Source organism: Pseudorasbora parva, chromosome 11, assembly GCF_024679245.1.
Source record: "Pseudorasbora parva isolate DD20220531a chromosome 11, ASM2467924v1, whole genome shotgun sequence".
Classification (NCBI taxonomy): domain Eukaryota; kingdom Metazoa; phylum Chordata; class Actinopteri; order Cypriniformes; family Gobionidae; genus Pseudorasbora; species Pseudorasbora parva.
The window spans coordinates 33,018,004-33,032,209 of record NC_090182.1 but is presented as its reverse complement, the minus strand read 5'-3'; the positions used below and the strand labels follow the sequence as shown (position 1 = coordinate 33,032,209).

At 40.7% G+C, this 14,206-nt stretch overlaps 1 long non-coding RNA gene across 2 annotated transcripts; it reads left to right on the top strand.

The window, feature by feature from the left end:
* The first annotated feature begins 9,477 nt into the window (after window positions 1-9,477).
* On the top strand, window positions 9,478-13,846 carry LOC137092363 (uncharacterized). Of its 2 annotated transcripts, XR_010908240.1 has the most exons (5): window positions 9,478-10,431; window positions 10,914-10,981; window positions 11,152-11,235; window positions 11,391-11,467; window positions 11,753-13,846. It is a non-coding gene; the product is annotated as an uncharacterized lncRNA (long non-coding RNA). The 2 variants fall into 2 exon arrangements; XR_010908239.1 differs by having other exon boundaries at window positions 10,914-11,235.
* The last annotated feature ends 360 nt before the right edge of the window (window positions 13,847-14,206 follow it).

Here is a 14,206-nt window from a genome sequence, read left to right as displayed (position 1 = left end):
AGACAGGTTTGTAACCATAACCATGTATTTTACAACACATTTGCTTGTGATTCTTATTAAGTGGGGGTCTTTTTTTTTAGGATTCTTTAGCTCACTGAAGTCTCTGAGATCCTGACACCTTCACTTCTGGAGACTCCAGGTAGGTTGCAGTTCTGGAAAATTGTGCTGCTGGAGACTAAAAGGTTTCTGATGGTTTCACACTTAATTCTTCACCTTAATTCTTAATTATTTTGCAGTAAGCGTGTGTCGTTTTTTCACCATCTGTTTATGTCCAACGTGGGGTACCAAAAGGTGGCACAATGGTTGATTCATTTGTTTGGTCTTTTTCAAAGGGCTGTTTGGAGAGCGATGACAGAGGAGTGAGGAGCTGCACTGTTTTTCTTTTATTTGTTTGTGAAATACATTATTTTATACTGTACTTTTGATACTTTTGTATTATAAAGTTGTAAATGTAGTAAGTCATTTTCAAATTATTCCAAATAAACCTTGCATAATAAACTAAAGCATGAACTACTGGTTTCTGTTCATTGAATACTTTTAACATTTAGTGTAGTTTGTGGATTACATGTAATGTTTGTATTTAGGGGTTTACTATAAGATAACCCAAACAGAAAATATGGTAGCTCATCTATATGCCCATTGTGGCCCACAAGAGCCCTACATAACACCCATCTGGATCCCGTCATGAACCCATATGGGCAGACCCATGTAGGCCCCAAATGGGTGCTACCTGGGTTACCCATATGGGCCCAGTATGAGCCCATCAAGAGACCTGTCATCAACCCATTTAGGCCCCATAAGGGTTCTGTATGTGGCCCACATTGTCCCCATTTATTAGAACCCATATGGGACCCATGTTGGCCCCTATAATGAACACACAAATGGGCCCCACTTAGAGCCCACTATGAACCCATCATGTTCCCCTGTGGGCTAACATGGGGCCCATGTGGAGCCGATGGACAAAATTATACGGGCCCCACTTGGGTTGCCCATGCAGGGCCCAAGTGACAGCCCATCAAAAACCCACATGGGGCCCACATGGAAATGTTGGCTGGGGTTGGTCCACCATAACAACAAACCTGCGAGACTGCATCACATACACAAGTCCTTAATCCTTAAAGGGGAGAGGGGTTCAGCTGGTAACACATAGGTGTGGTTAAGTAAAAGTATCTGAAAATGCCATCCTTACAGTTATATCATCAGATGATTATGACTCCTGCATTCATGTAAAACAAGGATTTTACTTCTGTGAAGCTGCAGTTGAAAAATATGACAGTATGTTTTAAATCAAGTCTACTAGCCACTGGAAGACCAAAATATTAATTTTGATAACTGGTTCCTTTGCATACATTTGGTTGTTTGTAGGTGTGTTTTTGAACTTTTGACTGAGCCAGACAAGCCATTTCCACCCAATTATAGTATTTGTTCTTAGACAAGCTAACCAATCCTCAACTCCAGCTCCGTATTAAACTCAGACAGACATAAGATTGATTTCTGAGGAATAAATGTTAAAAATGCATGTCAAACTATGCTATTTAAACAATACTTACATAGTAGTCAGAGATGAGCTCTTGCCCACTCTCTCCCATGTTTTCGCATCTCAGAGTCTCTCCTTCACCACAGAGGTACTTGGATCCTATAGTTGGCAAGTGAATAATGAAAAACTGAATCTTGCAGGCAATATAACGTCTCGGTTACGTATGTAACCCTAGTTCCATGAGGGGAACGAGATGCTGAGTCGAAACGCTGTGAGAACGCCTCTGCATGATTGCATCGTCAAGCGCGTGTAGAACCAGTCCAATCAGGAGATCGGACGTCATAGACAGGGTGACGTCATCGACTGGAAACTATAAAGCATCCGCGAACACAAACAGAAACTAGCTTCTGAAACAGCCTGAAGTAAGTGATCACGGGCATGCCGGGAGTATGGCCGGGCGACGCAGTGTCTCGTTCCCCTCAGGGAACTAGGGTTACATACGTAACCGAGACGTTCCCTATCTGGGAACTCGAGCTGCGTCGAAACGCTGTGAGAACGCTTATACCCACATCGCCATAGGACCAAGTGCTTGTATGTGTAAAACCGTAGCGCACACGACTACGATAACACCTGTGCCCCAACTGTAGATGCTACATCCAATTCGTAAAATCTTACGAAAGTCAGCAGCGAGGACCATCCTGCCACGTTACATATGTCTTGGAGGGAAGCCCACGACAGAGGTGCTTTAGAAGCAGCCATACCCCTAGTAGAATGCGCCCGGGCAGCCAGAGGAGACGGCTGTCCGACCGCTTCATAAGCAAGTGAGATGGCCTCGACCAGCCATTTGCTCATTCTCTGCTTAGACACTGGTGCCCCTTTCTTCGGAGCTCCGAAACAGACAAATAGTTGGCCAGTCTTTCTCCACAGGGCAGCTCTTTGGACATATGCGTCAAGTGCCCTAACCGGGCAAAGCAGATTTAACTTTTCCTGGTCCGACGTCACGAAAGGAGGAGGACAGAAGGCTTGCAGTGTAATGGGACCCCTTAGGCTCGTAGGAACCTTGGGGATATAACCTGGTCTAGAGTGTAGGAAAGCCTTTACCATGCCAGGCGCAAACTCTAGGCATGAGGGCCCTACCGACAGGGACTGAATGTCCCCAATTCTTTTAAGGGACGAAATGGCCAGTAAAAAGATGGTCTTAAGAATCAGAAGTTTATGATACTTCCTCAATCGTTTCAAATGGAGCCTCGGATAGGCCTCGCAAAACAATGGCCAAATCCCAGGTCGGGACCCTCGAATGTACCACCGGCCTCAACCTCAAAGTGTCACGGAGGAAACATGTAACTAATGGGTGTCTTCCAAGAGATACTCCACCCAAAGGAGTGTGGAAAGCAGCTAAGGCCGCCACATACACCTTTATTGTGGAGGGGGTCAACCCTGCCGAGAATCTCGCAAGAAGGAACTCCAGCACTGTACCAACCGGGCAGTTAACTGGGTCCAACTGGCATTTTCTGCACCATAGTGAGAACAATCTCCATTTCAGAGCGTACAGTTTCCTCGTGGATGGAGCTCTGGAGTGAAAGATGGTCTCCACGACCTCAGTCGAGAGACCCTCTTCTAGGAGCCTAGCCCTCTCAGAGGCAAGGCCCACAGTTTCCATAACTCCGGGCAGGGATGAAGGAATCTCCCGCCCGCTTGAGAGAGGAGATCCCTCCTGGTCAGAATCTCCATGGGAGAGCCTTCCAGGAGAGATATTAGGTCAGAGAACCAGATTCTGGCCGGCCAGCACAGAGCCACTAATAGCACACGGACTCCGTCCCGGCGCACCCTCTCCAGAACTCCCGGAAGCAGAGCAATCGGGGGAAATACGTACAGGGGCAGCCTCGGCCACTCCTGTACCATGGCGTCCAGCCCCAGCGGCAGTGACAGAGAAAACCACTGAGGACAGTGGGAATTCTCAGCCGAAGCAAACAGATCTACTTCTGCTTTCCCGAACTTTTGCCACAGGAGCTCCACCGCCTCGGGGTGGAGTTTCCATTCCCCGGGCCTCGGCCCCTGCCTCGACAGGATGTCTGCTTCCTGATTTAGGACCCCCGGGATGAAAACTGCCCTGATGGAACGCAGTTTCCCTTGGGCCCACAGGAGGATCTGACGTGCCAGCTTGTATAAGGGGCGGGACCTCAGACCCCCTGATGGTTTATTTAGGCGACCATCGATGTGTTGTCTGTCCTGAACTGTCCTGAAGTCGGGTAGGAACTGTTTCAATGCAAGAAACACAGCCAGCATCTCTAGCCGATTTATGTGACATAGCCACTGATGTTCCTGCCATAGACCCTGGGACGAGTGACCACTCATAGTCACCCCCATCCCGTGAGAAAAGAATCTGTGACGCGACGAACATGAGCCCCCAGCACAGGTCCCTGGGCCAGAAACCCAGGATCTTTCCACATGACCAGAGCACGAAGGCATCGCCACGTGACTTTGATCGTGCGGAGTGGATGTCCCCTCGGGGAGAACCCTTTTGTTCTGAGCCACCACTATAACGGCCTCATGTTCAGCAGGCCAAAAGGTATCACGTTGGATGCAGCCGCCATGAGGCCTAACAGTTTCTGGAACTGCTTTACAGTGACAGCACGATCTAGCTTCAGTTCTTTTACTGCTGTCAGGATCGATGCTATGCGTGTCGGCGATAATTGCGCCCGCATAATTACCGAATCCCAATTCACGCCTAGAAAGGTGGTCCTCTGATCCAGAGAAAGCACACTTTTCTTTGCGTTCAATCTCAACCCCAACCTCGACATGTGCGCGAGAACAGCATCTCGGTGCTGAACCGCCATCTGCTCGGTGTGGGCTAAAATCAACCAGTCGTTAATATAATTGAGTATGCGGATGCCCTGGAGACGCAATGGCACCAGAGCTGCATCCACACACTTGGTGAAGGTGTGGGGTGACAGTGCTAGACCGAAGGGAAGTACTTGATACTGGTATGCCTCTCCCCTGAAGGCAAACCTCAGAAACTTCCTGTGATGTGGAAGGATGGAGACATGAAAATATGCGTCTTTGAGGTCTATGGTCACAAACCAGTACTCTGACCTGATCTGAGACACGATCTGTCTGAGTGTAAGCATCTTGAACTTGAGCTTCGCCACAGAGCGATTTAATAGACGCATATCTAATATCGGGCGCAACCCCCCATCCTTCTTCGGCACGATGAAGTAACGGCTGTAAAACCCTGACTCCCTGCCGGGAGGAGGAACCTTTTCTATAGCCCCCTTTCGCAGGAGTGTCTCTACTTCTTGTGCCATCACCAGAGCCTGCTCTGGTCCCACCTCTGTGGGTAGGACACCGCTGAAAGGAGGTGGCCGCCTTTTGAACTGAATAGCGTACCCCCTTTCTATTATCTGCAGGACCCAACGAGATATATTCGACAGACGTTTCCATTCGTCTAGAAAATCTACTAAGGGAACCAGCTCTCGAGGCTGGCATCTGGTGTACTTTGAGCAACAAGTGCAGTGCCCTGAAGCAGCGAACCAGCAGGAAACACCTGACTTGACTGCTCGGAAGCCCACCGAGGGGGGAGCGGACCCCCCTCGGGTGGCCCGCGGGGACCATCTGCGACCCGGCATTGCGGCGGGGTTGGCAGCGTGGCCCCCAGAGGGCGCCGCAGGAAGACGGGTACCGTCTGCTGAGGTAACCACCCCCAACCCTCAGCGTCCTGACCCTTCTGGCGTCAGGAACGCTTTGACAAGGCCTTCTTGGTGATAAGGTCTGTCCTCAGATCAGCCCTACCCCTCGAAGGCCTCGTCTAAGAGCGCCGCCCCGCCTCCCAATCTCTTTGCAGAGGAGTACAGTCTCTGCTTTTGTTGCGCCCTGTGCGAGGAGCTCGTACTCTGCTTTTCTTTGGGCTGCTGTTTCTCTGCAGCAGCCCCAGGGACTTGGATTCGGAGAGGGAGAAATTGTTTTAGCGCCGCCGCCTGCTTCTTTGACTCCTGGAACCTCTCGGTGACTGATTGTATGGCGTCACCGAAGAGGCCCGCAAGGGACAGTGGCGCATCGAGCAGAAAGCTCTTCTCCCTCTCCTTAATCTCGGTGGGGTTTAATCACAAATGCCTCTCCATGGCCATAGGCTGCCATAGAGCGGCCCACACATCTGGCCGTCTCCTTGGTGGCCCGGAGAGCGAGATCGGCAGACTGTCTAAGTTCGTTTATGACATCTCCCCCACCTCGTCTCTACCATCCAAGTCCCTAAGCAGGTCGGCCTGGTACGCCTGCATAATCGCCATTGTGTGCAGGCATGCCGCGGCCTGACCTGCTGCCGAGTACGCTTTACCCACCAACGCCGATGTTGTCTTTAGCGGCTTGGTGGGTAAAGTTGGGGCATTTAGGGACGATGCCGATGAAGGTGAGAGATGGCTCGCAAGCGTCTCTTCGACCTTCGGCATCGCCCCACAACCATATTGTTTCAGCCCTACGATGTTACCGTAAATTGAGGTTTGCGGGCTGAAAACTCTATATGTTGCCGGTTTCCTCCACGACCTAGACACCGACGTTGAGGCTCCGCTGCACGAGAGGGCAGGAATCGCTCATCTAATTTACTGTGTTTCTTACGATGGGATTCTGATCTCTCGGTTGGCCAGTCGATTTTTAATCTGGCCACCGCTCTCGTGAGCACCTCAATAAGCTCATCGCTTGCAGGTGACTGAAGTGGCGAGTCTTCAGTCGCGATGCTCTCAACGTCCAACTCCTCAGAGCTGGATAGTTGGAGCACCGGCGCCCTTCCCGGGGGGGAAGAAACCGCAGGGCAGGCTTCCAAACCCCGAGATGAGGCGCTGGGCGGTGCAGGTGTGGGCTGAGATAAGGCTGGGCCCGTCTCAAACCCCTCTGCAATGTCCATTTGTGAACCCCACGACTGAACCCGCCACTCTGTCTCGGCAGCAGCGGGACCCGAGCCGCGGGGAACACGAGCCGAGGCACCCTCCTCAAAGAGTGCCCGGTGGGAGCGCAGCGTTCTTAATGGAAGCCTCTCACAATGCTTGAAAGCCCCCTCGAGGGCTGCCTGGGCATGCTGCGCTCCCAAACAGATTACACAGAGAGAGTGTGTTTCCCCACCCGTGATGTAGCGACGGCAGGGATGAACACACCTTGTGAACTGTTCACTTGCCATTTTTTTCTCCTTTTTTTCTTTTATGTTAATATATATAGCAATATTTAACAAAGATGGAAAAATTCTCTCTCATAGACAGACAAAAACACCAAATAGACAGACAGGTTCACACAGATCACTTGCTGAAGGCACAGAAGCTAATTTCTGTTTTTGTTCGCGGATGCTTTATAGTTTCCGGTCGATGTTGTCACCCCGTCTATGACGTTCGATCTCCTGATTGGACTAGTTCTACACGCGCTTCATGATGCAATCCCGCAGAGGCGTTCTCACAGCGTTTCGATGCAGCTCGAGTTCCCAGATAGGGAACTACAATCCAATTATCAGTGTGGGTCTGTACTACCTATTCAACAGAGCTTACCGGCATATTTCTTTCTTTTATATATAAAATTAATTAGCAGCTGTAAACAAAAATGTTTTTTGCAATATTCATCTAATTAGACAAGACAAGAGAATAAAGTACTTATTATATGAATATGCCCCTGCAACATTGTTACCACTTTTGCCTCAACTGTATCAGTTCCATTAACAAGTTATTGATGCGTTTACCAACCGCTCCACCCTTCGCACTAAACAGGTCGAGAAGTTTTATTGAGTACTTGTCCAGCTGGGACATAAACAATGATTCTAGTGGAACTGCAGCACACCTTCGGAATTCTTCATTTATCTGTAATACATCAATTGTTTGACTGTTATTTGGAACACAAGAATTGACAACCTTTCATTTTAATGCAATCCAAAAAATAGAAAGGGATGATATTTTTTTTTTTCGTTCCTTTTTTCCTGACCCTCAATAACTGACTTTTGGTTACCTTAATTCCTTTAAATGACAGATAACAACAAACCCCTGAAACATTTATCTCAATTCCACCTACTAAAAAGCTTACCTACTCCATGAACTTTTCCTCCCAGTAAATTTGATGGTCTTCTAAAGAAGCAACACAGATGAAAGAAAAGTTTATTTAGGAAAATATCAGGATCATTGATGTTAATGCAACGCAAAATCTTTTTACTAGATCAAATGGTTTCAAAATAATTCAGACAAATATATCAACAGATTAAGTTAAAGCATTTAAACACTGATAAAACAATGTTAAAGCGTCCATAATGTCCATAAACAGCTGCTTTGCAGCACAACGTTTTTGTCATGAATAGTGCTTCCCCGGTTCATCCTCCAGACCGCCGGAGGGAGCCATCACCAGAATACTGAGGCACGATTATTCGGACTCCAATTCCCATGGGCCCTCATTCCTAGGACTGATTACACTCACACCTGTACTGCATCACACACCCTATTTAAGACACACACATGCAGCACACATTTGCGAAGTCTTGATTTGCTATGGTTGTCATTTCTGAGCGGTTTTCTGTGGACTGATTCTTTGTTATTACCTGGACTGTTTGTTATCTGTGATCCTCTGCTGCCTGCCCTGAACCTTGCCTGTACCCTGGGACTGTGATCGTTTGCCGCCTGTCTTGATCCTCGCCTGTGACCCGTCTCTGATCCTTGCTGCCTGCCTCGACCATTGCCTGTCCCTGTTTACGATATTGCTTTATCCCTGTCTGTTATTCTGCTATCTCCAATAAAACTGCAAATGGATCCACTCCCTGTTGACCCTTCATTACAGTTATATACATTTATGAATTTTCATGATAACACGTTGCAAAACTAGAGGTTTTTCGCAATTTGTGGAAAGAGAGCATGATTGCATACAGAAAGGCCATAAAAACTGCTAGATCCCCTTGTGAAAAAGAAGTGTGCTTAATTGTATTGAAAGTGTATTTTTTGTGCACTTAATATATTTAAAGTATATTTTTTAAAAACTGCACTTGTAGATAATATGATATAATTAAAATTAAGTGCCACTTAAGTGTACTTAAAGAGAATACACTTTAATGACAATATTTCTAAACACACTTAAGTACACTTTTTTAAAATTCACTTTGTAATAATATCTAATTAATTTGTATTTTTAAAAAGTACACTTTCATGACAATATTTATAAACACACTTTAGTGCACTTTTATTAAGTGTACTTTGTAATAATATATAATTAATTTGTACTTTAAAAAAGTACACTTTCATGACGATATTTATAAACACACTTTAGTGCACTTTTATTAAGTGTACTTTGTAATAATATATAATTAATTTGTACTTTAAAAAAGTACACTTTCATGACGATATTTATAAACACACTTTAGTGCACTTTTAATAAGTGCACTTTATAATAATATCTAATAAATTTGTACTTTAACAAAGTACACTTTCATGACAATATTTATAAACACACTTTAGTGCACTTTTAATAAGTGTACTTTGTAATAAAATCTAATTAATTTGTACTTTAAAAAAGTACACTTTCATGACAATATTTATAAACACACTTTAGTGCACTTTTAATAAGTGCGCTTTGTAATAATATATAATTAATTTTCACTTAAAGAAAGTACACTTGCATGACAATATTTATAAACACACTTTAGTACACTTATAATAAGTGCGCTTTGTAATAATATATAATTAATTTGTACTTTAAAAAAGTACACTTTCATGACAATATTTATAAACACACTTTAGTGCACTTTTAATAAGTGTACTTTGTAATAATATCTAATTAATTTGTACTTTAAAAAAAGTACACTTTCATGACAATATTTATAAACACACTTTAGTGCACTTTTAATAAGTGCGCTTTGTAATAATATATAATTAATTTGTACTTTAAAAAAAGTACACTTTCATGACAATATTTATAAACACACTTTAGTGCACTTTTAATAAGTGCGCTTTGTAATAATATATAATTAATTTGTACTTTAAAAAAGTACACTTTCATGACAATATTTATAAACACACTTTAGTGCACTTTTAATAAGTGCGCTTTGTAATAATATATAATTAATTTTCACTTAAAGAAAGTACACTTGTATGACAATATTTATAAACACACTTAAGTGCACTTTTTAAAAATGCACCTTGTAATGTCTACACCTAAATTTACTTAAACCATTTTAATTATGAGTTTGTTTCATAAAGTGCACTTATTTTACTAATGACAAAGCACATGGAAAATAAATGATTTTTTTTTAAAAATTAGTTGTCCAAATTTACATTGGTTAATGTATTTTTCTTCAAAATTTCACTCGCTTACACTCCAGTACAACATACTGTTGAAATGTTATAACTAGCTCCTATGAACTCAACTACAAGTGTCAGTTTTCTACATAATTTGACATTGTCAATCTTTATGAGAGGAGTTGCCTAATGTACTGTAGGCTACTTTACATCTGTGTAGAATAACCTACTTTCAATATTATGTTGTTGTATGGCGATTAAACACACATTTAATTGCATTAATTCCAAGAAAAAGTTGAACAAATCTAAACCAAATTAATTTGCATTAAAATTCAGTTAAAATGGGCTACATTTAATTTTAATCAGACTCTAAACATGATTGACTTTTAGTTAGGTGAATGAGTCAAGTTCTCTGAAATACAGTCCAACTACACAGTGTGTTAGAACAACCTGAACAGAAATGGATAATTAATAAGTGATTTATAATCAACATTTAATGCACGAAATATCTTATTTTATATTTATACTTAATATTTCAATGCGCATGCGCCAAAAATACTACGTCATGATTTTGAAAAATGCGCGGTCCGCCTCCGCCATGATTGCGTCATCTCGATGCGTGAGGAAAATGAAGCTGAAGAGAACAGACAACAGAGGAGCGAACCGTTTGGATCATTACAGATGAGACATTATATGCTACAAATAATGAGTCAAGTAAGTATATCTTGATATAAGCTCTCTTGATTTTACATTTTCACCGTAACATGGTAGCTCTCTATTACGGTGCAGTTATTTAGTTTAATCGCAGATAGGATAGACGCAATATGGACTCGGGAGGTGAATTAACATTAATCATGTTTCCTATGTATCTAAGATTGTTTTATTCATATTCATGTATCTAAGATTGCATTATAATAATTTCTTAAATCGGAATGTGATCGCCGGTGTGGGCATGTTCAATGAATTTGCCTGCTGTAAATACAATATTTTAATCGATCTCCTACTTTTTAAATGGACAGAAGACATTTAACGTTATATACATTTATTCCATATATTAACTTAACGTATAACAACAACAACCAGTAATGAAATAATGATTTTAATATGTTCTTTTCTTTTTGCATTTGGAGAGTAAGATGTTAAAGTACTATTTGTGTTTTTAATATTTTGTGCTTATTTTTATTTTTATTTTGTAGGATCAATACAGATGTGTTATTGGAGATCCAGTGCAAGCTGTGTGGAATCACAGAGCCATCTTGATGAGGTCAAGTTAATGTTAATTATGAATTTATGCCCAGCCATGACACTGATCACACAAGCTAAAACATAACTATCAAGTCTTTAGCTTTTAAATGCTTTGCATCTTGTCCATTTGTAAGTAATACATTCCCACTTGTACATTTACAGATCCCCTAATCATTATATATTTTACAGGCCACACACCCAAAGGAATGGAGCCGCAGCATTGCTGTGCCAGGCGTGGTAAATACAGGAACATCCTTCATGGAGATGGGCGAGGTAAGCTGAAACTTGCAAGGCAAGATGAGGAAAAATGCAAGAATACTTTTCTCAATTTACATTGGTCTTGGGTTATTTATCTATATTTAAGTTATGTTTAATTCCCTGTAAAGTAGGAATAAAAACCATTATTAAAATGTTCTCTATTTTTAAAGTCCAGTGTCAGTGAAGATGATGTGCTCAGTGGGATACGTGAAGGAACCTCTCCAATCATTCTACCCTGACGACTGAGGTAATTCATCACATAGGGGATGCAGTTGTGGTCAAAAGCTTACACACACCATGCAGAATAAACTGCTTCATCAGGGCAGTACTAGATTAAAAAGAGACAACATGCTCATTTTTATGATCCCTCTTATGGCTATTTCTTTTTTTTCTTCTTTTTTTCATACAGATACTGCTGTGTGAATATAAACTGTACATCTATCGTTTTAATTTAATTGAGCCAATTATAATAATGGATAGATCTGTTTTATAAACAAGTTTTTTCTTTGCGTTTTCTTTTTCTTTCCTCAAGGTATATCTTTTTTTGCTTTCCTGCCTCTTTGGAACATGTCCATTCACATCTACTGTGGAGAGATGGTGCGCCAGTTTCCTATTGATGGAGAGCTTCTGGGACATTGACATAAACAGCACTTTCCAAACAACTTGAAAAGAGTTGGTGACAAACAATTTTGTGTGCCTTTGGAGTTCTTCAGTTTTTTTTTTCATTCACTAATGCTGGAATAAGATTTTAGAATAAACCTTTTGGTCCTAATTTTGGTGCTAGTAAAGGTTTAAGAGCTTATAAGTTCAGTAACACTTTACAATAAGATCTAATTTGTTAACGTTATTTAATGTATTGACCAACATGATCTAACAGTGATTTCTTTTTATTTATTTTTTTTATTTAATTTTTTACAGTGTTTATTAATAGTTGTTGACCTTGCTTAATAAATAATAGTTCAAAGCTAGTTAATTAAATTTATAGTCATTGTTCATGCAAGTTAACAATGCATTAAATAATTAACATTTAAGATTGCATTAATAATAGAGGTGTAACAGTAGACAAAGCTGACAGTTCGGGGAGGAACACTAAATATAAAAATGCTTCTTTTTTTTATTGGTTTACTGAACAAATTGTAATTGTCCTAATCTAAAGGTTTCTTAAAGAATTAAAAATATAATATAAAAAATATCTCTACTAATTATTATTATTATTATTACCTTTATTTAACCAGGAGAAAAACTCACTGAGATTAAAATGTCCTGTCCTGGCCAAGATAGCCAGCTGTGTTTGCATGTACAGTTATACATAAAAAGTCACATAAAAAACATAAAACATACAACCAGTCAAAAACAATTACACACCATTAATTTACTCTCAAAATGATGTAGTAAAATTTTAAAATGACTAAATGTCACCAGATCTTTTAGCTTCTACTCAGTCTGGAGCAAATTCCAATCTGAGGCTGCGACATATTTGAAGGATGTTTTACCAAGCTTAACTCTAACAAAGGGCACACAAAGATTATAATTTGATTCAGAATGTAATATATAATTGCCTTGTTGTTTCTGATTAATCAAATGACAAAGAATGCTGTATAGTGTAGACTATATAAGGAGGCCTTACTTGCACTTGCATTGTATGCAAACGTGTAAACTTCTCATAAGACCGTTTTTGCATTAACTTATAAATCTAATTATAGGTTAGATTTTTTTCAGGTTTTCAGGTAAAGTAGAATATGATGAATATATAGGCTAATATAATGCATACATTTAGTGAAAGAGTTCATCTCTCGTGTTTTATCGACGTCTTTCTGCTGTTGAAACACTGAACGATTACACAATGTGATACATTTTAGTAAGTTGTAATGTATCCTTAACATACCTTCTGATGTTAATTCATGTTTATTCTTTGACTATGACAAGGTGATCACATTCACTCGTGCCGCGTTGCTGCTTGAACTGATGTCTTTACAGTGATCTGTCATGTCACATTAAAGAGCATCAATATGGCATCACTTGAATTTAATGATAAAATTGACAGAATACATATGTTCTTATGAAAACTTGTATTGAAGTGTGTTCCACTCATTAAACAAGCCGTCTGTTAACTGTTAAAGATTGCATTCGTACCGCTCGGTACACACGTGCACTGTACCGGAAGTCCTTTACCGAACCGGTTCGGTATGAATACATGTGCCGTTACACCCCTAATTAGTAAATGTTGAAATTAACATTAACTAAGATAAATAAATGTTTATATTATTATTCATTCTAGGTTCATGTTAAATTAAGTAGTTAACTAATTAAACGTTACCCAAAGTTTTGAATCTTAGTGTTGTACATGAAACGATTCTTTTCTTTCCATTTGTTTGTATTTATTCATCTGTTGTGTGAGGTAATTTTCTGTGATGGGTAGATTTAGGTACCTTTGAATGAGGGAGATATATAATAATGCATATAATTACATATAATTGCATATAATCCTCATTGTCCTCCAGACTCTTTCTAAATGAATTTGTGTTTGTGTAAATAGTTTTTTGGGTTTTTCTTGGGCATCAAAAAAAAGTTTTTTTTGTATATTTGTTTTACAGATTGTTTTGTCAATAAATGTAGAGGATTTAAATTTGGATGTGTTCATTACACGAAATTGCAGCTGTATTATTTGAAAAATTTAATTATGAATGTATTTCATTATATTAGAGTGTACATGTAAATTACGTTAAGGTATATTTTAGTTCATATTAATTGCTTGTTTTTAAGACAGTAGAATGGATGTCAGTACATTGAGCAGTGCACTTTAATTACAATTTTAATACACTAGAAGCGATTATGAAAGTACATATAAAGTTGTATTTAAGTACCACTTAAGTTGTTCCAAAAAATCACTCTTAATTGCAACTTATTGTATTTTATTTCAACTAAATATGTGATAAATTTGAAATCAATTACATATAATGTGTGTTAAGTACACCGAAAACATTGC